The sequence below is a fragment of the Aulonocara stuartgranti genome (assembly GCF_965226115.1).
Source record: "Aulonocara stuartgranti genome assembly, chromosome: 15".
Classification (NCBI taxonomy): Eukaryota; Metazoa; Chordata; class Actinopteri; order Cichliformes; family Cichlidae; genus Aulonocara; species Aulonocara stuartgranti.
In genome coordinates this window covers 14,832,410-14,859,087 of record NC_138951.1, presented here as the reverse complement: position 1 = coordinate 14,859,087, position 26,678 = coordinate 14,832,410, and the positions used below count along the sequence as shown (strand labels likewise).

Sequence of the window (26,678 nt, the reverse complement as noted above, 5' to 3'; positions counted from 1 at the left end):
CTGTTGATTGGAGGCCTAACAGACATCTAAATGGTACAGACACTCAGCTGTGTACAAAATGCAACTTAAACGTTAATTATTTTTTTGTGGGGAATTTCAAAATTATAATTAATAGGGAAGTAATGCAACTGGATTAGCAACGATGTGACATGTGAGTACTTAGAAGCCTCTCAGCAGTGCTCTGACTGACCTGCAGAGGTTCCAAGGAAGCTTTGTTAACAATGAATTACAGTAACCCCAATGTGATGAAATAAAAGCATGAAAAACAATTTCTAGATCAGAGCATGGCAACGGCAATATTCCTTAAATGATAAAAAATAAGAGCAAACCAGAGGTTTTAATGTGAGTATCCTAAGTGAAAACTGAGTTAAAAGTTACCTGTAGGTTCCTGATAGAAGATATAGCAAAAGTGGCAAAGGAACCTGGAGTTTCCAATACCAAATCTGTGAGAGACACAAACAAGGATATCTATTATTTTCTTAAGTTGTAAAATAATGTTATCCATCAAACTTTTAAAAGTGTCTAAGCACCTTTGCAAGATCCGAAGCTCAGAAATATCCATCCACTGTCTTCCACATATTCTCAGGGTTGTGGGGGAGCTGGTGCCTATCCCAGCTATCATAGGGTGGCTGCTTAGAAATATCTTAAAACTAAACGGAATGTGTTGAAACTGAATGTCACCTGCTTAGCAGTGCATAGCAGTTCTTAAAAATGTCCAAAATGTCCTGAAGAGGGAGCAGATATAAACAGCAGAAAAAGTAGAGGCCCTAGAACAGAACCGGATGAGGACTTGAACTTACAAGCAGCAATAGAAAAGTAACAAAGTTTTTTATGGGTAAGATTTTCCAATACTGGTGTTAATGTAGACTTCAGCGTTATTTAAGCCAAATAACATCATGTAAACCAGTGTTAATTTCGTTGACTAATAATTTTTGTCATATTTTTCATCAATTGCTTTTTCTTTTTTTTTTTTCAGTGAAAGCAAGAGGATAACTAAATCAAAGTGAATGCATGAGTACAAAAACTATGATGAAAGGTACTGACACTTTCGTCAACTAATAAAAATTAAATGAAAACATTCTGGAGAGACGATCCAATCAGAACCAATTAGGTTGTGTAGAAAGGCGGCACAAGCTCGGAAGTCCTCCAGTCAGAAGCAGTCTGTCTGCGGTAAGGTTAGACACGCACAGTTTGATCTGGGTGGGAGGGTTCTGCTAACACGCTTGCTCCCTGTTTCTCATGAAAAATACAACCAAATGTCAGTGCTTGGGAAGAAGGCAAGAGCAGACACATGGACACATTTCACGTTTGATATCAAGGAAAATGAAACGCTTTCTAAATCATGGAGCAACTCACACTGGTAAAACCACGGCAAACTTTAACACTTTATATTTTATTCAACTGAATCAACTTTAGATTTAGTCTACTATGATCTTATGATATTTAGTCGATTGAAACTAAAAGAAAACTAAATGATGTTCTAGTCAAAAGACTACGACTGCAACTAAATCAAAAAAATTTACAATCAAAGTTAGCGCTGATGTAAACACAATCATTCAGTACACGTTGGCTTAGTGGCTGTTGATGTAAATGAAATCACATTTGAAGAATAATGGTAGGAGGAGGAAGTAAGTATAGAGCTACTGGCCGCTGAGCAGCTCCACCAGTTCTACCAGCTCCACCAGTTCTCAGCCTACATGAAGCAATGATGTATGTTCATCTGGGAGTGCACTCCAAGGCTGCTGCGACAAATGGTACTGTAAAATCTATCAGGTAAAATAAAATTAAAAAAAATCCTGTCTCCATAGGTTCTTCTGATGACTCTAACAGACCCATTAAAACCTCGTTTAGCCCTGAGAGAAATTTAATGACGTCTTTGGCCTAACCCCACTGTGAACTGACAAGCATAATAACTGTTTGCGTAATTAATCATCCACGCAGGTTGCAGGCTGAATCTATTTGCTTCTGGGACAAATACACACAAACGGCGCTCAGAGAGATGTTTTAATTTTGTGCTTGACATCTAAAGGCCTTGGATGGTTCTTTGCTGTGTGTGGCTGACATTGAGTTTTCCCATCTCGTACAGCCTCGCTCCCTGCTCTACAAAAGCTACACACACAATTGCACATACGCACACACTGCATTGGGTGACTCAGAGTCTCGCTTGGTTGGTCTTCAGGGCTCTGAGGATTTGTAACTTAAAATCCAGACTTGCACAGTGACAGTGTAACATCTCAGTAACCCTGCAAAACATTTCAAGTATGGAAAGGGCTTGGAAGTGGAGCAAAAGAGGGAGATGGAGGGAGAAAGCTCGATAATTCGGCCATGCAATTTGGACTTAACATACTGATGTGTTCACCAGTGCTGCGTGCTACAAGCAGGAAGGAGATAAAACGAAGTAAACGCTGTGGTTCAAAATACGACAGAAGATCAAACTAAGAAATTAAAGGGGAATACAAATCAGCTCATGAATAAAAAGATTTAAAGATTATGTTTGTGCGTTTTACGCCTTTATTTAAGGGTGACAGCGAAGGAAGAGAAAATGGAAAGTAAAAGAATGACCTCGGGGACTACAGATCCTCAAATGGCCTGTAAAGCACCATGGTTAAATACTCAACTTTGCACCAGAAATGTTCAGAATTGTTCAGAAACAAAACAGAGGATATAAACTAAAATCTACAGTAAAAATAACTCATTAAATATACTTTTAAAGCAGTCCCATAGTCTATAATTAAAACCTAAACACTGACCCACCTCTATAGGGTACATGAGCAATTTGAGCATGAACAACCTACTTACCTACTTTAAACCACATGATAAATCTGGTAACAGTCATACATGCATATTACACTTATAAAGAAATGGGGCAACAGTTACGAAAGTACAGAAATATCTGTTTGAGACTGCGTAGTATACAAAAGAGGAGCAACACTTCGTCAGGGTACAGAAAAGGATTAATGAACTCACCACATACTCGGACAGTTAGGATCACTGACTGTGAGCACAGAATATCTCCCAACACATTTACATTTGTTTTGCAATTTTCAAGTGAGCTCATGCTTTAAAGCTAGCATCACAAGCTGATGAATGCCCTTCTTTTAGTTCCAAAGTAACACATGATAGGTAATTCCCAAAGACTGACTTGCACTCATCCATTCCAAAATCAGTCATGCTACCACGATCGCTGTTGATACAGTAAAGCTATTCTTAAGTGAATAATTCATATGATCATGGTCGTTACTGCAAAAACTGAATGGCTTACTGTTACAACTAGAAGTAAAATGATGTCACACGAATTCAGCTGAGGAGGCACAGTGACCTTTCTGTAATGTCGATGCTGGTGGTACAAAACATAGTTTTATTTCTGTAGCTTTTTTCCACATTAATGTTTCAGTTTATGATTATTAGACGTGTGTGCTGAGTGACTCTTGCAGAAAGAGGTGGATACAGTCCTAGCTGTTTGTGAGGCTTTGCCACAGATAATTTGATTGTACGACCTGTTGTTTGGTTAATTGTACTGACACCCCCATTCACAAAGTCTGTGCTCCAATTTTGGTTAGTGATGCTTAGCACTAATTAACAGGTGTCTGTGTGATGCACCTGTAGGGTCTTTGGATGCACCTTAGTAAGACCTCGGTCACACAGGTCTAGAGACTGGTCTACAACTTGCTGGTACCCTGCAGTCACTTGCAAAAAGTTGTATTCTCTAACCTGTTGAAAAGCTGTGCCATACAGCTGAGGGAACTTTTACTTTGCATCTAACGATTTTCATTTCCGGTTTGCGTTGCACTTTTCTAAGCTTCACCATCGCTTCACTACCGCCGTTTTTGGAAACAAGTTGGCCTCATGCATGCAAACTACTGGTGACCGTGGGATCCTGCTATTGGCCAAAGCAATCGCAATGAGGATACCAGCGCTGTGTAGTGGTGTATAGATTCTTGTGACCAATTTCACATGAGCAACCACCAGCAACTGGTTGCACAATACTTTTATCTTTATCTCAGCAGCCTTTGTACCCATGCATGCAATCTATGCTACTCTCCCATATGGAAAAGATATATATAAATCTTATAAAGTTTGTATCTGTCTTGTGTGAAACTTGTATGAAAAGCATATAAGAGTGAAAACAGATATAAGATCCCTTGAAAAATTATATAATGAAACGTGTATGTTTTGGATACTTACTAAAACAATGTATGAAAGTAATGAGAAAGTGGCCACTTTCATGAGTAATCACATATAAGATTTTACTATTTCTTTTCCATATGGGCTGCTACAGAGTCAGTGCTGTGCTGACTTTAAATCCTCTCATGATGAACTGCTCTGTAGCAGAATAGCCGGTGTATTCCAGACTTAAGATGGCCCATTTGAACAGCATGATAACAAGAGTGTTTCGACACACTCGCCATACATTCAGATATTTAGACAAAAATTGCTTGAGGGGAGGCAAGTCTTGTGGAACTTGTGGAGAGAAAAAGGGCAAAAAAAAAAAAGATTCCCAAAATATCCTCCCTGTTCTGTCTGTGAAGTTGAAAGTGACAACTGCAATACCTTTGTTCTCTGAGTGCAGCTGCAAAAATAGCTTTCAATAATGTATTAGGAGAATAAAAACTGTGAGCTGATTTCTGGGGAGAAGGCGCTCAGCTCTGTGTATGTGCCAAGACCAAGAGCTTTCTCTGCTGTGCACAGACTGTGAGAAAAGATCAGGCTGGTGAACACAAACTGATCCTCTTGACTTCTAAGATTGCTCTACTTATCCAGCTGGGAATAAAATCTTGGCCTTGGAATAAACAGCTTATTCCTATACATATATTAATGTCTGATCTCAGCGAACAATTGCTCAAATGGGATAAATTGAGCTTATTTCTGAAATTTTGTGTGTGTATAGAGTTATGTGGACAACTGCTGTTTTCCCATCTGAGCAGAACAGCAATGTAATGACTCCAAAATGCAAAGTGCCTTGACCAGCAGAGCATTCACCTGAGGCTATGAAGGTTTAATTTCTTGTGTGCCTCAGTGTGATAAGTGGTAGTCCAAATGTTGTGACTTTCCTTCAAGCTCTGCAGAGGCTGGCCAACTGGAGCACAAACGGGTGGGGAAAAAAACTCCTGAGTGATCAGAAATGTGAAAAAGAGAGCACAACTGAATTCCAGGCGGGCATCAATTATTAAGCCATGGAAGACAGCTGTGACAATATATCTTTATTGCATCTAGAAAGAAGGGAATATTTTAACAAACCACACACAACTATGAATCTGCTATAAATCTAAACCAGTGTGTCAAACCTGTTTTAGTTTATGGGCCATATACAACTCAATTTGATCTCAAGTAGAATGAACTAGAAAACCTATTACACGATGACCTACAAAAAAAAAAAAAAACCTCCCAATCATGCCCTTTCTTCTTAAGGAATAAAAATATAGTCTGAAAACCTTTGAATTTAATCCACCATCAATCGGCAAAGCTGATGAGAAACAGCTGAAGATGTCTTTAGAAAAAATTCACCAATTTCGCCTTCGTTTTTCCCAGTTCAAAGTCTACCATCATAACTTAAGGAAATGTGTCAGAGTGGGTCCTTGAATTAACCTTTCTTACTTTGCTTTGCTATGGCAGGCCATATCAAAAATGCTGATAATAATTGAGGCCCCTGGTTTAGATTAAATAATCAGTTTTTCTGGTTGATATACATTCCAACGGATGACATCAAGTGCCAGACTTAAATAACACCATACAGATTGTTCTACCTGTAGATTGTAGGTTTTCACATCATAACTAAATATGTTGCGTTCTACCTGATGGGTTTGTGATCAAACCCTATCGAGTGTTTGCTGTGAGTAAGTTAAGTTTCAGCCTACAGCAGGTCTGCTGGTGCTGTGCCTAAAAATGCAGTCCCACATATGCTGTAACAACCTATAAGGTCTTTCCAGAGCCACAGATTACTTCATGTAACTGTGTTTTCTCTGAATACTCCAAATAGTATTACTTATTATGAAGAGACAAAACCTTACCTTATAATACAGCATTCTGGCAGCAGCATATGAACCCATCACAGTAGGAGAAACACACATTAAAATGAATAATATTCATTTAGCAGCCACAGTTTTAAGATCCTGGTATTGTTCATGCGTTGACATTATAAAACCTGTGCCTATGTTTTTTTTTTTGTTTCATGTTTTCCTTTCTTGATTTTTATGGTATTACTGTTATTGTAACCAAATGAATTTGTGACCCATTTAATTTTAGAAACGTCTAGTATACTCCAAATCATACTTTCTTGCTTGAGAGACATAAATTCAGTCCTGCATCAGGTCGCTCCATGTACTTGTAGCACACTGTTTGAACCTTTTAACTGCTGTTTCAAAGTTTAGCTTCAATTTTTTTTATTTGAGAGGTCTCAAATGGAAGAATCTGTGAGTAAAGCATCTGGAAGATCAAATAAGATCTTTTCCATATGTGGGCATCTTTTGTGAGTCTTTAAATGACAATCTTTTAATTTATGCCCCTTTCTTGTCCTTCTGATGAGTGTTGTGGCTAAACTGAAAAGGATAATGACTCTGGATTTCAGTAAACATGTAATCTTCGATTTTTACCACCCATTATGTTTCTTTTTTTCTCAAGTATAAGAAAACATAATGAATATTTATATTACTTCAGTGGTGATGTCATCAAGGTGATATCATCCACCAACACAGCCAAACACAAATTTATCAAGCCTGCAGCTTGCAGCTGAGGCACGCTTCCCACACAGTGCATTCCCCCGAAACTCTACAGGTGTAAACTCAAGGTAGGCTGAATAGTCCTTTGAAATAATTTTCCAGAAACTAACCTGTCAGCTGCGTATGCCACAATGACTCATGTAGGTGTATATGTGCCCACTGACTCACGTTGCCCCCATTCATCTATAATTCTGTGTAAGTACAATGAGCAATGAACAAACAACAAGCTCAACCTGACCCAAAGAAGCCTTGTTTGTTAGTGTACCCAGACTGCATAGATGGTCTTTGTGTGGTTGGAAATACAACAAAGCCTGCTGCGTTTCGAATGAATGTGGGAGACAGAGCGTGTGGCCTGTCTGTCTCTTTGCATTTCCTCCTTTACTCATCATTGTTTGAAACAACACTTCCGTTGCCCCCCACACACACATCTGGATGGTTGTTAATGGAGATAATGTGGTTGATTTTTTTCCAGATTATGCAACAGTGACATCAGTTAAAATTTGTCATTTAGATATTTATTGCGGTGACGAGTTATTAAATGCATTAGTAAGAAAAAAACCCCCAAAAAAACCCCCCAACTATAAGCAAATATATGAAAACTGTGGAAATACATCCATTAAAGCTGTTCAGGGCTTTCTAATTTGAACCATAAATTACATAATTTGTGTGGACAACATGTCATCATATCCTGCTCTTGAACAGAAATAATACTAAAATGCTGGTGACGTTATTTTTAGTAAGTCAGTGGGGACAAAGTAGGAAAACTCCAGGTCTGAAAAATGGAGTTCAGTGCAGTTCCTCTAATGACCTATTGCGACTGTCTTCAAAACCAAGCTATAGACTCTGACACTGAAATTGTTTATAACATGTTTATAGATTTGGTCTGTAATGTTAACTTCCACCGTCATACGGACTGTACTGTGATTAACCTGTTTGGCTTTTGCAGTTTTGGAGCATGAAATTTTCCATAACAATTTTCCATGTGTATGGATGCAGCTTACTAATCAACCTCAATACAGTCTCTTCTAGCTCCAAATAAAAAAAAAGAAAGAAATGTAGATGAACCAAGTGTTGACAGTGAGGCTTGAAAAATCCAGAGTACAGATGGCTGCAACAAGTCAACTAAACTTTTAGCGTTGCTGCCTTTGCTAGTCCACCACCAGGAATACTAGTCCATACTAGTTTTTCAGCATTGTTCTGACACAGCATTTTTCTGATTTTAGAGTTTAAGAATGCGGTCTTACATATTTGTTTAAAATGCACATTGAAGCACATGTCCCAGTCATAAATGACCATGAAAGATTTCTCACAGTGTTGAAGTTAGTGCTGGGCGATATGGCCTAAAATCCATATCGCGATATAACTTGAAGCACGTGCTGTAACGATATATATCGCGATATATTATTTTCTTCTGCATAACATACTTTCCACACTATAAGGCACACTTAACCCTTGTATGGTGTTCAGGTCTGTGAGACCCGTGTTCAGTTTTTTTCAAAAGAAAAATTAAACAATTAATTATTTTTTCACGTGTAAATGTGTTGTGTCTTTCCACTCACTCCACTTGATTATAACTGATTTATTTATAACATTTTATATAAAAGAAAAACGAGAAGCACATTAATTTGTAAATGTGATCTAACAAAGGTAAAGGGAAAAAATTAACCATGTTTGCTGTTCATATGTCTTGTAATTGGGATGAAGTAAACATCTGTTGAGTAATTTAACATAAAATTGTTTGATAGTGTTAATTTGGAAAGCCAAAACTCTAGCGGGTCCACCAGACCCATGAACACTGGCTGAGTAACAAAAATACGAACACCACACAAGGGTTAAAATCCTTTAATTTTCTCAAAAATCAAGAGTGTGCCTTATGTATGAATTCTGGTTGTGCTTACTGACCTCGAACCGATTTGGGCGTGCAGAAATCTGTTAAAAAATGTTTTAGTACAACTTTGGTAAGCCGTACTGCTTGATGGATTGTCAGACCATTATGGCTGCCGTAATGAGGAGCTTCATGGAGTAATCTGGGTCCAAAACTCCGTTATCTTCAGGTCCCAAAGTCAAACAAACACTGAGAGTTAAAAACGGTCGAAATTCTTTCATCTTTAATAAAATGATCAGCGTTGCTGCTTTACCAGGTGTAACAATTAAGTTTAACATCCAGGCGTCCATGAAAACAGAATTTATTCAATTTAACGGAGTTAGAAGTTAACAGGAAGTTAGCTCGCTAGTTTCCACCTAAACATGACATACCATGTTCTGACTGAGAGATTTTTGAAACGAATTAAAACGTACAGCTCTGCTATCACTTCCAATATAAATGAAGACAGAAGACTAAACAGCAGTGGCGTTTGCAGGGTTACTGAAGTGGGCCTACCTGGTATATAATGTTGTGCTACGTGATTGCTAGCGACACAGCTATGTTAGCATAACATTAGCACAGTGAAGCTGGAGGATGAACGCCAACTTTTTTCCACTCGATAAAAGTTAACGTGGGGGGTTCTGGTGGTCAGGGACAAATGCAGCCGCATAGCAGGATGCTATACACGGGCCAAACTTCAGTCAGGAGAACAACTAAGATTATTCATCCACAATACAAGGTTAGTTATTAATATACTGCAACAACATGGGAATAGAACAGCTGCGAGAGAACTCAACATTAATGAATCAATGTTACAGAAGTGGAGGAAGCGCAGTTTTTGGCTTTCCCCATATTTCAAAAGTGCTTTATCTCTTTGCTATGACTGTCGCCCTGCATAATTTGCAGATGATAACGGTTGTAACCGCTGCGATGCTTTCGACCAAAACAGGCGCAGCTTGATGACATCATCAACATGCGCTATCGCGGTAGAGCGATACTTGTTGGTCGTGTCCAAATTCATGGGCTGCATCCTCCTGAGGCCGCATTTGTAGACCAATTATGTCACAGCGACGCGCCGAAGGCTGTCCAAATTCGTAGACTCCTCCGAATGCAGCCGACAAATGCGTCCTCCTTTTCCCCGAATTTGAAGAATGGATCGGGTGTGTCCTTCGTGGCCCACCATATCCCAGAATTCATAGCGTGGCCCAGCCAAACTCCAGTTTCCAACAATGGCGGCCGCTACTAAGTTTTAAAATTACTCATACTAATCTTTCTGGGTCACAAAATAAACTTTTAACATATTTTAGGCGAGAAAGTAGCTATGTAAACATCAAATATCTGCTCGGTTTATCAAGATATCACATATTTGCAAACGTGCTTCGACGTTTTCGGAGACGTCTGCTACCCACCAGCTCGATAGCTAGCCGGGAGCTTGAGGGTCACTGAAGCCGCCGAGAACGGCACAACTCCCGGCACGTCATTTTCAGATCACCACGGACTTTCGCTACTCGGGTTAAACGTAATATATAAGTCACTTAGACAACCTAAAAATGTTATTGTTGGGCTTTTTTCAGTGTTTTGTTTGTTCGTGAGTAAATCGGTTTGGCTGAGATTAAAGTTATTAGATTAGATTAGATAAAATTAAACTTTATTAACCCTGGGTGGGTTCCTCCTTGGTTTTTACACAGCTGACTAAACGTCAAACAGAAAACTGAAACAGAAGTGTGAGACGGTCGACAATTTACGCCAGTGTCCTGTTATATTTTAGATAGCAAGGAGCAGACGGCAGAGTTTATTAAACTCCACCGAGACGGCGGTGACGCTAATCAGAAGGGAGGACCGTCCAATTTCCCCAGCCGTTTACTTTCCGGCCTACCCGACCTTCTGAGGACCCGGCCCACATAGACCGCAAAGGCCGGGTCCTCAGGAGGATGGAGTCCATGAATTTGGACATGGGCTGCAGTCAAAATCTTTATCGTTGGCCAAATTTATATAGTTTATATCGTATATCGTTTATATCGCCCACCCCTAGTTGAAGTGGTAATCCCATCCAGAGTAGATATCGGGTTAGACGCTATGTTTCTAATTGGCCAATTGGTGTGTGTCATCTGACTTTGTGGATATATAAAGCTGGGTGTCACCTGTATAGAAATGAAAATCTATGCTATGGTTTCTAATAATACTGCCTGAAGGAAACATGTAGAATGTAAACAGAAATGGTCCCAGGACAGAACCCTGTGGAACTCCACAAATAACCTTATTGTGTGAAAAAGACATATGTACATGAACAAACTGTAGTCTATGAAATAAATATGGCTGGTGTGCTTTAAATGGTGCAGTGGGAAGCTGTTATTGCGCGATGCAAGCTCTAGAACAAAATATATATATAAGGACCTTTTCTCTATTGCGATATTCTGCAGTACTTTGATGTCTCTCTCTCTCTTTAAAAAAAAAAAAGTAAACAAAAGAACAGTTGTATGTCAGTTTTATCACAATAAACTGGAATATAACCAAGAAACCAAGGCAACTGTGACTCCCACTGCTAAGGTTACCCAAACTGATCTGGCACTGTGGGTGTTTGCAATTTCATGCATGGCGCAAACTGCTACGCATTTCAGCAACATCTAAAACATGGTTTGATTAACAATAAATGTGATATATGGTTTTATATTTGTCCTAAACTATGAACCAAATATATGTTTCGACAATTTTCTTCAGGTTTTCTCTCTTTTAGACAAGTCTAATTTTTTCTCTCTGTTGTTTAAAAGACTAGCAAATTAGGAACATCCATAATCCTAAAATGGAACTCACCCACCACATTTTTGACTGTCTTTGGTGGGTGTTTGCTGTGTATGAGTCATTTTCTACATAAAAACGATTGCTGACTGGTTATCTGTCAATACCAATGAGCTACTTTCAATTTATAGATTATGTGCTCTTTTAGCTTACTTAACAAGGGACAGGAAGGAAGTGGTGTCTCAATAGCATGTCTCCACCCACGGTCATTGCTGTGCAGATTGTGGTTGCAGTGACATGATCAGCAGGACAAGACAGACGCCCATTTTCACAATATTTAACACGACTGCAGGGGTGAAAATGACCAGCTATTGGCTTTTTTTATTTATTTTACAACCCAGAGATAGAATTTGACTTGTACCATCATGATGTTTACGTTTGTTTCTTCCCAGCTTAATGACTTGCAAAGAGATTTTTTACACATACATTAATATTAACACTCTAATACCACTTCCAGTAGTATTTTTTTCCTCAAATATTACTAGAACAAACTCCTTTTCATCTTGTACGATCATGAGGTTTACATTTGTTTCTTGGTTTTATTTTTTGATGAACATCAAATGGTGGCCTACTGTGCACTGTACCTGTGATGGTCATGTTAAAGATAACTTCTCTTACTGAAGTGTAACAACCTTGTCTGAATCTGAGTGTTTACAGCAGTAAACTATAGCCAGAGCTTTCGTCTCACAGGGATTGCTTGTACACACACTGACCCAATTATTTAAAAACTATTCGGTTTGAGCATCCACTTTTATAAGAGTAGATGTTGGGCTGAAAATATTTAGCATAATATGATCCCTTTAAAAATATCATTACAACACAAAGCTGAAGTCTGAGTACAGAGTGAGGAAAGATATTTCTTATTTTGCATCTTCAATAAAACGTTTAGTATGTCAGATCTTTTTTTTTTTTTTTTAATTCTTACCCATGTCCTTTTGTCTTAATGGATATCTTGGTGCTGTTTTGTATATTTCTTGTCAGCAAATTCCAAGAATAGCAGAACAAGAGCAAAACAAACAACAGGTTTGTCCATCTGTTAACACATCAAGATTGTGGCGCACAGCCCCACAGTCCATTTGTTCCTCCTGAAAACTAATTTAAAAAGCTGTTCGCAGAACTCACAAGTTCTCCTCAAATGGGAGTAAATACTCTGTGTTCTAGTTAAACACATTCTCAGAACACAAAGAGAGTGTACCACATGTAGGCTGCAGATAAACTGCCTATGTCTGTGATAATGAAGGAACAACTAACCCAGTCTAATAGTGTTTCTGATTCATTTGGAGCTCTGTGACACAGAGATATAAATAAGACATGCTTTAAAATGGCCAGTTTAATGTTAGTTGTGGTCTTTCACTGTGTTCAATAGTAAGAAAAAGTAAAAGTAAAATTCTGCCTTTATGTTTGTTCACGGTAAGGCAATCAATTCAAGCTTTGTAAACTCCACTGAATCTGTCTGCTAGTAAATTTTCATTGCCTGACCTCACTCAAAACTGTGTGCTCCTTCTTTTGTATTCAAAAAGCTCTGATGGTGTGTTATAGGCTGACATTTCACCGCTAGCCTTTCTCTACGCTGGCCTTTAAATTTGCTGTTTGTGTGTCTTTGTCCTGTGTTTAAGTGTGTGTTAGGTCAGATTAACAAATGGTAAGGCCGGTGGCAGCCTGAATAAAAGCATTAACCAAGGGACAATGGGAGCGTGAGACTAAGCCCTTTCACAACCTGTCTGACAGCTTGTAGCGTTGATGTCATCCTCTGACTCAGGCTGTTACCACCGCCGCTGTCACCCTGGACGCTCGGATGCATGACATCACCAAATGACACATATCACTCTCCACTACTGCCTCTCTGCTTTCATTTCTCTCCCTTTGTCTCTCTGTCTCCAGTCATTTGCATACTCATCAGCTTTCCTGCATTGTAGGCTTCCACTTTGTCAGACTGTGAACAAAGGGAGAGCAAGAAAGGACATCATTAGTTTCCCAAGGAGACTCGGATAAAGGCAGAGAAAACACAAGAACAAAGATAGCAGCGGCTTCTGATGTGCTCCCAGGAGGATATTTTTTAAAAATCGAGTACATGATCTTTTAAAAGTGCTTACCGAAGGAGGCTGCAGGTTGCAGAATAAAGTCATTATTACAATTTGATATTTCACAAAAGGAACAGTAAATAAGTTACGGTAAATGTTTGAGTTCATTGCCTTAAATCCCACATGTGGTGGACTAGAAGGGTATTCATACCAAGACAAATAGACCATTTCACAATATTCTCCTTTAACGATGTTCCTCTTTGCTACCAAGTTATATGAAGTTTGGCTTAGTTTTTGACTAATCCTACATATGCTGATAGACAGAAAAATGTTAAAATCAAATCAGTAATCAGCCAATCACATGGCAGCAACTCAATTCATTGAAACATGTAAAAATTGTCAATATGACCAGTTGAAATTCAAACCGAGCATCAGAATTGGGAAGAAAGGTGGTTTAAGTGACTTTGACTGCGGCTGTTGGGGTTGTTGGTGTCGATATGGACCAAAATCTCTGAGAAATGTTTCCAGTACCATAATACCAAGCTGTGCCTAAGAAAGCTCCTAGTATGTATATTTCACACAGACTACATAGCAACAGCTGAGCGCTAGCCTAACAATTTTCAACATTATTTAAACAGGAATTTAAATTCTTGGGATGAAGAATATCTTAAGTGTCAAGGACCAAGATAGGCAGGATAAACCAAGCTTGTTTTTTTATGATGGGAGTGCGACCATGGCAGAGAGCATTCTTGGGAAGAACATACAGAAATGGCCTTGTTAAAAAAAACACTTGAGTCACATATTATTGTAATGCTTAATTGGAAATGACGAGGAATGGTCATTTTAGACAACCAGCTCAGAGAGTGTATACCAAGAAGGCCAATGCTGTGTCTCATAATTCGAAAAATATTTATCTGCAACAAAATGTACAAGATTCATCCTTGGTTCAGTTTTTACCTCTCCACCAAGTTTCATGAAATTCTGTCACACAGGTTCTTTGTAATCTTATTGATAGTGACACAGGCAGACACATGTGTCACTGAAAGTACCTCCTCTGTGGTAAAGGAACTAAAACAAGAAAGAGTCACCAAAGCTCAAAGTCCAATAACCAGACACAGACAGCTTCTTTATCAGTGGACTGAGTTTACTCAGTAGCCATCACATGATGTAAGCATGGTCATGGGATCATGTGGGGAAACCCATCTTTAAAGATAGCTTTTAGTGGAGATATCATGCTCAAAGGTAAAAGTCATCCATTGATCAGATGTGGTCAGGAAACCCAGAATAACTTCTTTAAAAGGGTCTTTGGCTAACAAGGCTAACACAAAAACAAAGACAAATTAACAAATTACATGCATTATTTTCAGCAACTTAGCCAGTGCGTGAGTTTTTTCCCATCTTTCACTCTTTAAAAGTCAGTAACGCCCAGGTCACTGCATGTTTTCATAACAGAAGATACCTGACACCAGAATCTTTACTAGTGGAACTACTTGCTGTACTGGTTCAGTGTATGCAAAGCATTTGTGATGATGTCAGTGTCATGTATCGAGCTGATAAAAGAGGAAACTTCACCACATGCAAATAAATTTTCCTACCTGGCTGGAGGATAACGCATCCCAATTCTTTCCTACAGGAGCGCTTTGGGACACAGTGTATGTAACCTTTCTTATATTTACCAAGAGTCTGACGGTCACATTATGACTGAAAACGCAATAATCCTCTTTTATTTTTTTTTAAGTGTTAGTCTCACAAGAAAGTCATTTACCTGGTTAGAAGATCCCCCAAATTCATTGGAAATCCAGAATTCATGAGTACACGAGTATCTATTCTACGGGTTTGTACTTCACACTTGTGTAATTTTTCTGTGAACTAGGATTGTTTTGAATTTGCCCGTAGGTGTTTGCCTTAAACTCAAATTTTAGATAAGCTCTGAGAAGCTTTTTGCCTTCAAAATAGTTTTTCAGTGTCATACCTCTAACACATAAAGAACTGTGCTGTTTTTAAATTTTAGGCCTTTTAGATGATTTGATTCTTATCTTACCAAGAATACTAGAAGGCATCTGATTGATTTAAAATTCTCTCCTTAACCTGAAAACAACACATAGAGTCACACTCATAACGAAACGTCTTCAGACACAAGATGATGTGTCATGTCAAGTTTCATGCCATGATATATATTTCTCAGTAGATCCGATTTTTTGTTTGCTGTTGAAGTTCATGACTTTAAAAACCAATTGGGTGCAGAGGTCTGAATTTATTTTGGATTTCCTCTAATCCACACAAGGTCAGAAATAACCATACAAATAACAATACACCGCCACTAATGTGTACACTTGATTAAATTGATGATCCTGGAATCTGCAGTTCTTTAAAAATGGTAAGGGATTGGTTCTTATATAGCGCTTTACCACTCAAGCCAACATGTTTCATTTATCTACTCACACCAGCACTTTTTTCTATGCTTTTTCTAGCTAAGTGCTTTCTATCTGATAGTGATGCATCAGAGAGCAACTTGGGTTTGCCCAAGGATACACTGTCATGCAGACTGGAACAGCCAGGAATCGAATCACCAACCTTCCAATTAGTAGATGACTTTCTGAGCTACAGCCACCCCAAATGGGCCATTAAACTTCCAAAATGGTTGACCTCAACCCTACATGAAAATTTGTGGGCTAAGCTTAAAAGCCAGGTCTTTGGCAACAATTCAATTCAATTTAAATGCTTGTCGATAGCTACTAAAAGCATCTGGTTGAGGTGCAACTATCTAAGGGACATTTAACCAAATATCATATATTTGATCCTGTATGTATGTCTTTGACCCTGTGGGCATTAGAGAAAATCCAAAATAAATACACACTTGTGCACCCACTTCTCCTTTTTAAAGCGATTAGATATGCTGAACAACAAATCCACACTGCAAAAAGAACAGTTCAAAGAAATCATAAAAGCCCCAAATTACCATGACATGCCCACGATGAGTGGATCTAACTTCTGATCCCTACTGTACATATAACAGTTTTGATTTAAATCTAAAATCGAGTTAAAATGCAAACTTCCATTTGTTTTTGGCTAACTACCTTAAACAGCACAAAATCAGCGGTGACATCATTTCGCTGCGCTCTGTATGAACGTAATTGGTGAATAAAAAACGATCCGTGGCATGTTTATGAAAGCTTCCTCGCTTTAACTGTCAGTGCATCATTCTGCATAGTGAAGCTCAAACATCCAAGAGAATTAACAATGTCCTGAGGAAAATACAAAAACAAAGTTCAGCGCTTGTTTACTTCTCACTGAACATTTAATATTCATTAGCCTACTCAGGAAAGGTTTTGCATATGCTATTCTATACACCTGGTATCTGGCAAGTTTTTCCCAGCAAAATCACCCTCAGTCACACAGGAAGTGGAGCATTTTACATTTCTGACAGCTGCAACAGCTTGTGTAGAATAAAAGAGGCAAGATGGGCAGTTAACATGAGCTGTATGTATAAGTGAGCCTGGAGAGACAAAGAAATTAATACTAGAAACTCACAGAATATCACTTTCTGTTTGTTGCAGTAATCGTCTAGAGCTGGGGGGGCAGCTGCAAAGAGAGGCTAAAGCTCAACCTCCTCTTAAGAGCTAAAAGGGCCTGGCTCCCACAGAGCCATGCAGCAGGTGACCTCCCCTGTCCTGGAAACAGTTGCTATTTAGACACGATGAGCAGCGGGCGCAGAGAGTCATTGTTATTTATATTGTCTTATCCTTTTGGTCGAGGGCAGCGAGTGCATCCGATAAGTTTCTCCACTTGAAGGTCAAGACTGAGAAGTTTGGTTTATAACCTTTGAGAGGACACGGACGTTTATTAAACACACGCTCACTGAGGGTGATGGGTATAAATATCAGGGAACATTATGCAAAACCCCCAGCCGTGTAAATCCATCCATGTGTATGATACGCTTCCATCCTGGGTTAAGGTCACAATTAAATTGGGATCCCACTGCAGGCAGAATGACAGTATTTGCTATTATTGAGAAAGCATGACCAATACTTTATATTACACATAAAGAACTACAGTGTATCGGAGACAGTGAGGTTCCCTCCTTGAAAATACAGATTATAAGCATGAGTGTGTATGCGAGCAAGTGAGAGCAAATGTTTAAATTTTTCTGATTGTTAACTAAACAATATTTGGTAGTTGCTAAGTGACCATGAGGATGAGTCACCCTTCCTCAGGCGGAGGGACATGCCAGCTTGAATGAATAATACTGAGCAGACTAGCCCAACTCAGAGAAAATAGGGCTGTTATGAGTTTGGTGATGGAGCTGTTATTGTTCGGTGTAAACTATACCTCTTCTGGTAATCCGTCACAGTGACGGCCCTCCTCACTCAGGCAACACTTTCAGGAGAAATTTATTATTTTATTTTCACTGCATGCAGTCATCGGCTAATTCAGTACTTCTCAGCCTTCAGCTGGAACTCCCCTCAGAGGTGGGCATCACAAGATGACTTATGAAATGTGTTATAAATGTATTTCTAATTATAATTTAAACACGCTGACACAGTGAGCTTGGTTATTTTGGGGATTTAATGTGTTTAATTTCTGTCATTGTTAACTAAACCAACACATCACTCTGGGATAATATCTCATTTAAGTGTTTCTTTTTAATTAAAGTTGAATACATTTTAATAAAATGGTAAATGGCCTGTATTTATATAGCGCTTTTCTAGTCCCTAAGGACCCCAAAGCGCTTTACATATCCAGTCATCCACCCATTCACACACAGGTGATGGCAAGCTACATTGTAGCCACAGCCACCCTGGGGCGCACTGACAGAGGCGAGGCTGCCGGACACTGGCGCCACCGGGCCCTCTGACCACCACCAGTAGGCAACGGGTGAAGTGTCTTGCCCAAGGACACAACGACCAAGACTGTCCAAGCCGGGGCTCGAACCGGCAACCTTCCGATTACAAGGCGAACTCCTAACTCTTGAGCCACGAGTTAGGAGTTCTGATGAAAATAGCACGCAGTGGATATATTTGAAATGGCACAAATGCTGAAAGAGGGTTTCAGAAGACAAAAACTTGTCTGCAAACACTCAAATGTGCGGAAGCTTGTTTCTGCCACCGACTAGGATTTTTTTCCCCTCGATTTGCAGAGGTAAATTGAAATTTAATGTAATCTTTCTGAATTTTTAGTCATTTCTTTTTTCAGAAGTTTGAGTTAGTAAGTCAAAATTTTATACAATAACCTGAAATTCTGACCTACCTTTATTTTGAAAGCAAATGTCCCCTGTTTCCAGTTTCTCAGTATTTATATTTAGTCTATCTGGTTGTTAAGTGATGACGCGACGAATCCTACTTCCGGGCCTAAAGTAGTCTGCGTTTAATATGGCTTTTGTGTTGTTAACATGTTTAATGTTATGTATTTTCTTCTATTTAATCTCAAAAAGCTCCTAAAACAGTCAGTGATCACTGTTGACCTCCCTCGGCTTTTATTATCGCTAATCATTTATTTAAGCTCAGTTTTTAAAACCTTAGGATGTAACTACAGCCCAGCCCATGCAGCAGTATATGAATGACTAACCTCGTATTGAGGATGGATTATCTCAGTTGTTCTCCTGGCTGAAGTTTGGTCCTTTTACAGCATCCTGCCATGCGATTACATTTGTTCCTGACCACCGAGAACACTCACGTTAACTTTTATCGAGTGGAAAAAAAAGTTAGCTTGTTTATATTATGCTAACATAGCTGTGTCGCTAGCGGTCGCGTAGCACATCATTATATACCAGCTAACCAAACTTCAGTAACCCTACAAACGTCACTGCTGTTTAGTTTTCTGTCTTCATTTATGTTGGAAGTGATAACAGAGCTGTACGTTTTAATTTGTTTCCAAAACCCCGCAGTCAGGACATGCTATATTGTATTTAGATAGAAGCTAGCGAGCTAACTTCCTGCTAACTTCTAACTCCGTTAAATGTCATAAATTCCGTTTTCATGGATGCCTGGATGTTAAACTCAATTGTTACACCTGGTAGAGCAGAACGCTGATCATTTTATTAAAGATGAAAGACTTTAGACAGTTTTTCAACTCTCAGTAATGCCATAGTGATCGTTTGATATATGGACCTGCAGCGGAGTTTAGGCCCAGACACGGCTAGTGATGTCAGACTTAATAACCAGATAGCTGCAAGTCTCCAGCACGTTAAGTGCAAACAACTACTTCAAGTTATTTTCTCAGTAATGTGAGTAAGTAGGATTAATTTTTCAGATAATTACCTCAGATCTTTACTTATGGGTGGAGAAAGCCCCAAAACGTTTTACAGTTTTGTCTGGCAAAACACAGTGTCTGGCAAAAAAGATTTGCCAGACATTTTGAGTTATTTTCTCAGATGTTTAAGTTCATGAGTGAAAATTTTGATTCATGAGTGCAAGTATAAGTATTTAAAAATGAGTGAGCTAAGCATCAATATCATGGTCCCTGTTTTCTGCTGGGTTTATTGCGCCCCTTTGTGTCTCTGCTTTTCTCCACCCACCGTCCTCTCTCTAGCTTCATGCACAGTGCTAGTGTTAATTACTTAGTTAGTTACAGTCATGTACTCCCTCTTTTTTTGCGAGGATTCCTGTGTCCTGCATTTAGATTACCTCTCCAGACGAGCTTCTAACAATAAATTCAAAGAAGACATTAGTTAAACTGTTGGCACCGATTTGCAGTTGGAGCGAAACATCTTACAGAAGAGGCAAAGAAGCAGTAGTTGATGTGAAACAGTGAAAGAGCCTGTCAAAACTCAATTACAGTGGGAAATGAGAAAAACCCTGACATTTCAGTTTGACTGAATCAAGCCAAAGTGTCTGGTTTAAGTTTGACTTCTTAAAGCAGCAGGAGTCATTTAGGCTAGAAGATGTATTCTTTTAAAGTTCAAACATTAAACCCGAATGTATTTGTCGAGTTAAATAACAGGCACTCAAATTGTTTTAAATGTCACTCAGTTCATGTGTTAATTTCTGTCATGTCATCATCGGACGTCCTATCAGCTTCAAACTGGTGGGTGAAATCTGATTTTATGCTGGCCAAGTGACGACTAACAGTTCACCTCAGCTCTAAAATGTGTTTACCAGTGTTGGCTACCCTGTTGTATCACTGATCTTATCACACACAAGTATTTTAGGATTTTCTCAGTGCGTGAGGTTGCTAAACTAAAATACACGCTGAATTGTGAAACTCCTGTTTGTCACATACTGTCAGTTTGTACAAAAGTTTAGACAGGAAACCGAATTTCCATCCAGCAAAATCCAAAAGTAAACAAAGGCAGTCACGGCGTGACAGTATTTCCGAGGGAGGCGCCATAATGCATCGACAGCCTGGGCTGACAGTTTTCTTTTTCTTTCTTTCTTTCTTTTTGTTTTTTGTTTTTGTTGGACCCTCGAAGCTCAGACAGTTCGTGCAATGATAGTCACACAGCCTTAACGATGAGCAGAGAGTGATTTTGGAAAGCCGGCGTCGGTGCTTGGTTAGCATCTTGCTCATTCAATTAAACTGTCTAATGAAGCTAATGAAAACGATTTCCAGTGACGGTGAGAGTCATAATTGGCCCATTAAGCTTAAAGAGGTAAGATATGTTTGAGGCTGCGTGTTGTTTGCGTTGCAGCCTAATGGAAGAGAAGCTGATAAATATGCACAAAGTGAAGAAGCATATAGGTTGACAGGCTGTTGAATCTTTGGCAGTGTCCCTGCTTGCCATTGCTGGACATGTTGCTTTTCAAGCTGTTGAGTCTGCAGTAAGCCCATCTGTGCCATTCCCTGTTAGAAACCATCAGTAGCAAAAATTTTCCATTTATTAAATGCTCAGCATTAAAAGAGGAATAAAGTTAATAGCCAGATGGGATGAAATACTAGAGGGAGAGGCCAGCGTTTTGCATGTTAAAGACTAAAAAACAGCAATTAGTAAATGGGCTAATTTGTAATTTAAACACTTCTCTCTCGTGTCTTTGCTAAATGAATGCATGTGTGAGAAGTGTCTTCCAAGGTTACATAAGGTTGAGATCTTCCTGTTTAGCGCTAAATGTGTCTCTGAGTCTGCACCTTGCTGAAGACAGGAAGTGGTTTGGGTCTTTCATCTGGGCCAGTGAATACCGCACCTCGATCAGTCACATTTTCCATGCTGAGTGTCAAAAAAAAAAGGCCTAACCACTTCACTGTGTTTGAGATCAAAGTTTGACATTATCTCACAACAGATACACGAAGCCACACACTGTCATGTTTTCCATGGTGTGACATTTATGAAAGGAAGGCAGTTTATTATAATCCAGTTCAAGATCTCACAAAAGAGAGAAAATGGTTGCCACATTAGCTTATCGTCCTGCTGAGCATTCAAAACGGAATAGAAAAAAACAAATCTCACCGCGTCATTGACATCATCAGAGGCAGCAGCAGCAGCAGCAGCATCCACCTGCTGCCAGTTTCCTATGACAACAGGTTTGAGAGATTAGAGATATTGATTTAACTGTGTAAAAGTAAAAAGACGGATGCTGTAAGCAGCATAGAAAATGTCTATGAAATGATGAAAATGAATGACTTGGACAGATGTAAAAGCAAAAACCTGAAGGCTAAATGCTATCAGTGACTGTGGGAGGTTGTATTGAACTTTTCTATAAGTGGTTTTTGCAACAGAAAGATTTTTCGAGAGCGTAATTACATCACAACTATCAAAAATGCAGCTAAAGAGACATTTCTCAAAAACCGCTGGATGTGATGAACTGCAGTAGCTTTGGTGATCCTAAAGAGTTTCTGCCTGGGGTCATCATGGAACCTGAATTTTAATTTAATGAAGCTATGACCCTATACCTATTAACTTTGAAGCAAAAGCTACACTGTCGTCAGATGATGTCTGATCATCTTCAGTCAAAACCTCAAGCATCCAGTTTTCCCACGACCCTGTACAAACCTGTGGTAAACTAAGTACACTCCCAATTCAGTGTCAGCTATAACATAAAGTAATTGTTTTTTATATGACTTATCAGTCACACCATTGTGAAGGAGTGTTAGTCCACTCCACTTTGGTGATGTTACTTGAGTTCATTGAGGTTTCCACAGCATTTTGATGTGGTTGAGTTTCAGACTTTGGCTGACCATTGGAACAGCTTGAGCCTTTCCTTTTTCAGTCATTCTGTTGTTGCTTAAGATCTTTGTCCTGCTGCATGACCCGATTTCAGCAAAACGTTAGCTGTTGGGCAGTTAGCCTCACATTTGACTTCAGCATACTTTGGCATACAGAGGAGTTTGTGGTTGACTTTGATTGCAAGGTGTCCAGGTCACGTGGAACTGAGTGTGACATTTGGTACGAGGTATTTGCCCTGATATGCTGTGTGTGGTTTCCTCCAAACATGGCGTTGAGAAAAGACATTGTTCCAGAAGTCTTGTGATTTGCTCATTTGCAACTTTGCAAACCTAAGCCATGCTGTCATCATCTTTTCAGCAACTCCCCCCAACAAGCCACACTTGTTAAAGAACATTTTAAATTTAACATGGTAACTGAGGCCTGAAGAGTCTAGGATATAGCTCTTGATTTTTGTTTTGCAGTTTTCTGAGCACTGCATAGTATGACCTTGAGAAATTGTGTCAACACACACTTGAGTTCTCCAGACCAACAAATTCCCAAAACTTCATCTAGAGGTGCTCAAACTTACTCATGCCGATGCTCAATTAAACAAGTGCATTTGATTTTTTGTTACTAATGCTCTCAGTTCTCATTGAAGCAGTAAGGGTGTTTTTCACACGATTCTATGCAGAGCTGTGAAAAGCTAAGTACACCCTTACAAGGATCAAACAAAGACTATAATTGGTCAATATACAGGAAGTACAAACACAAACCAGAAAGCCCTTACCTACAGATTCTGTATTAATGTACATCAGCTCACACGCATCCATTTATCAGACTACGAAAAAGTATAATAAAAACAACACTTCCCTCGTGTCTGCAGCTGTCTGCACACACACACTCACAAATCAGTATAATAAAGTTAAAATCAGTGCAGTTTTTGATGTATTTTTTTCAGTTTGGTTTTAAAATAGTTTAATCTCAAGTCTATTTTTCATTAGTTTCAGTGGTAGTTTCATGCTTTACTACATATTGTATTGGTGGTATTTGCCAGAGGTAAGATTTAGAATATTTAGTACAGATATGAAAATATCGACAACTTGATTCACTGTGATTTACATACCTCAGTCCTAATAAACTGTGTTTCCTCAGATTTGTCCTTTCACTTAGTTTTCTAGTTTAGTTTTTTCACACTTTGTTTTAGCATTTAGTTTAGCTTAGTGAGGTGTTATATCTACAGAGCTGCTGATGTGAATTTTGACACATCTTTTGACACGTTTGTCATATTTAACATAAAGGGGAAATGTTTTTATACGAGCATTTATGCAGTGCCGTATCTGATCGTTGCAGTTTGAGCATGAGCAAACTTTTTCCTGGTTTGGTTAACTACTCAGAACACTCAAAAGAAAGGCAGATTATGGTCTTGGTGAAATTCACAGAAAGTCTAGAGGCGACTAAAACCACAGTCTACTGTATCTTTTAGATAAAATTTACCTATTGTGCTTACAGTGATTATTTGTACATACGATGACTTCAGGGTTTCAATTATCACATGAGCATCCACCATATTACTCTGCACACACAAACACATACACACACAACTTTATTGCATATGCATACTTTGCTTGTTCAGGGTTTGACCTCGTTTTGCCTTCAGAACTGGAAAAATTCGTCATGGTACAGTTTCAACAAAATACTGAAAACATTCTCAAGAATTAATTAATCAATTCTGATGCTCGGTTTGAACTTCAGCTGGTTGTCTTGACCATGTCTACATGCTTAAGTGTACTGAGCTGCTGACATGGGACTAGTTAATTAGATATTTGCATGAAAAGTTAAAAACTAAAGACTTAATAAAACATGGGCAATGAGAATACATATATATTCTCTGATATGTTCCACAAATACTTGCCACTCTTTCTAAAACAATATAAAAACAACTCTGGGACCAATTTTATCTACTTGAAAACATATTCAGAAAAATACGTGTGTTAAAAAAAAAGGCAAAGGTAACATTAAGATGTTTAGCTTCAGAAATCTGTCATTTGAAATCTTTCATTCTTCAGCTGAATAAACTGGGTGTTTCTAGGAACCAACATTCTTTCCCCTTAGCCTGCCAGCATCTAAAATCTACTTCGCTACATGCCATTATCAGAAGCTCCTGATCATAAACACTTTTAGGAAATCGCTTTTGAACATTTGATGATATAGATTTGGTTCCTGGTAATTCGTTGCAGCTGCTTGATCATGTAAACAGTTAGTGTTGGTGTAGACCGAAAAACTCTGACAGAATCTTGGTGTCAGCTTGACATGATGTACGTGACTTGACCAGTTATGTAAATTTAACCGGCAGAACTGGTTAAATTTACATAACTGGTCAAGTCACGTACATCGTGTGTCTGACTTCCCACCAGAAGTTGTTCCTAAAATGTTGTTCCAAGCTCCTGTTTCTCATTTAACATCTTATTTTAATACCAGTAAAATGTGACTGGCCTTCATTAGCTCTTCTTGTTATACTTTCACCCAGTTTTTTAAAGATTTTTTAAGCCCCCTTTCTGTTTGTGGTTGTCGTTACAGTGAATAAATCATTAATGGATAAGAATCCAAGCACCCAAAGTGCCCACATATTTTGCACGGCTCTCTAAACTTTATGTAGCTCTTATTTTAGATACTACGACCATGTAAATGTCAGCATTACAAACTTACTTGCTGGCATTGCCTTGCTTATGAGCTTCATGAGAAAGCAAATTTCAGGCAGTCTAGTGGGTCTTTTAATGATTTCTTTTGCTTTTAAAGGAAAACTCCTTCAGTCCATTTCTTCAATTTACTTAGAAAAACTCGGTATTCCCAGAACCATCTCAATATCTTTCTAAACCACACATATATATATGTTGATGTAAAAAAAAAAAAATTCAGGGATTCTTAATACTGTCTATTCTTGTTTTATTATTTCACTACCAGGGATCTGCTATTAATAAACATGGATGTTCTGCCAACCCGCCCTGTATAAATGAAGGGTAGATAAAATAGCAGATAGTTTTAATCTTACCAGGTGTTGATAAGCAGTCTGAGTGTACCGGCTTGTTCTGTGAGAAATACACAAATGATTCAGTAGTACATATCTGCTAAAAACAAGTTAGTGTGATAAACCATTTTATTTCATCTTCACACATTGCTTTGCTAAACAGAGTGCTTACATTACCATAATATTATAGTATGATACCAATAAAATGGTCTTCTGAGTTTGGCCTGGGGTGCTGGTTCACTTACACTTAAACACAGTGAAACAGGAGTCTGTCACAACGGGACTGAACGGACTCACGTGCAGGCTCTAGGTCTTGAAAGCACAAGAGTCTTTATTACAATACACCAGGTGATCTATTTACAAAGGTGAGGGGAAAGCCGGGCTCCGGGGGTCCACACACGAATGGGAAAGACGCCGAAAGTCACACACTCATTCCGTCCACCCCTCACGCGCCTCTTCATACTCCAATCACTCAGGTAACACAGGGGTTGGTCCAGGGAATCTGTACACAGAGACACGAAGGGATTATAAAGGCAAATCGCTGAAAAAACACAATAGAGGTAACTGAGCTGGGATTACACTGAGGGTCGGCAACGATCCAGCAACGAGAAACGCAGAGCTGCCATCTTATAAAGGAGCTGGAACACTCTCGTGATGAGCCACAGGTGCGTGATCGCGACCAGGTGCGTGGGCCAAGGGCAGGAGCCCACAGGTGAGCTCCGCCCAGGCAGAGGGAGGAGGAAAAGAGGGGAAGGGAGAGAGCAGGAACAAAAAAGAAAATAAAAACATATGTAGCCATACTGAGCCGACCGGGTAGGCACAGGGACCCTGACAGAGTCACTGGGAAGCCAATCAGCTTTGATCATCTGCATCCATTTATAAATAACTGTACAGACTGCTAATAATAGAAATGATAATACATGCTCTGCGTTGTTTCAGGTTGCCAGCGAGGATAAATAGAGTGCTCAGATTATATTTGGGGTTCGAAGCCAACGAGACCCTTCCACCACAACATAGGTCCCCGTCGTTCAGGGGCTGCGCAGCCAGCCAACTTGGCACTTGCTTAACAACACTCCTGCCAAAGACACCTACTTATTGCCACCAATAATACTGCCACCCCATTCTGCATACAGGTCACTTGTGTTGCGTTACACAAGAAGGTTAATCTCTTTTATTCTGC

General features: G+C 39.1%; 1 long non-coding RNA gene across 1 annotated transcript in view; it reads right to left on the bottom strand.

Moving 5' to 3' along the window:
- The window catches only part of LOC309689929, a 28,041-nt gene extending 1,638 nt beyond the window's left edge, over positions 1-26,403 (bottom strand). The window contains exons 1-5 of the long non-coding RNA XR_014271559.1: positions 26,078-26,403; positions 25,744-26,000; positions 25,523-25,559; positions 21,778-21,839; positions 379-443 (exon numbers count right to left, since the gene is read on the bottom strand). This is a non-coding gene — a long non-coding RNA (uncharacterized lncRNA). The remainder of the gene's footprint in view (positions 1-378; positions 444-21,777; positions 21,840-25,522; positions 25,560-25,743; positions 26,001-26,077) is intronic.
- Positions 26,404-26,678: the final 275 nt, after the last annotated feature.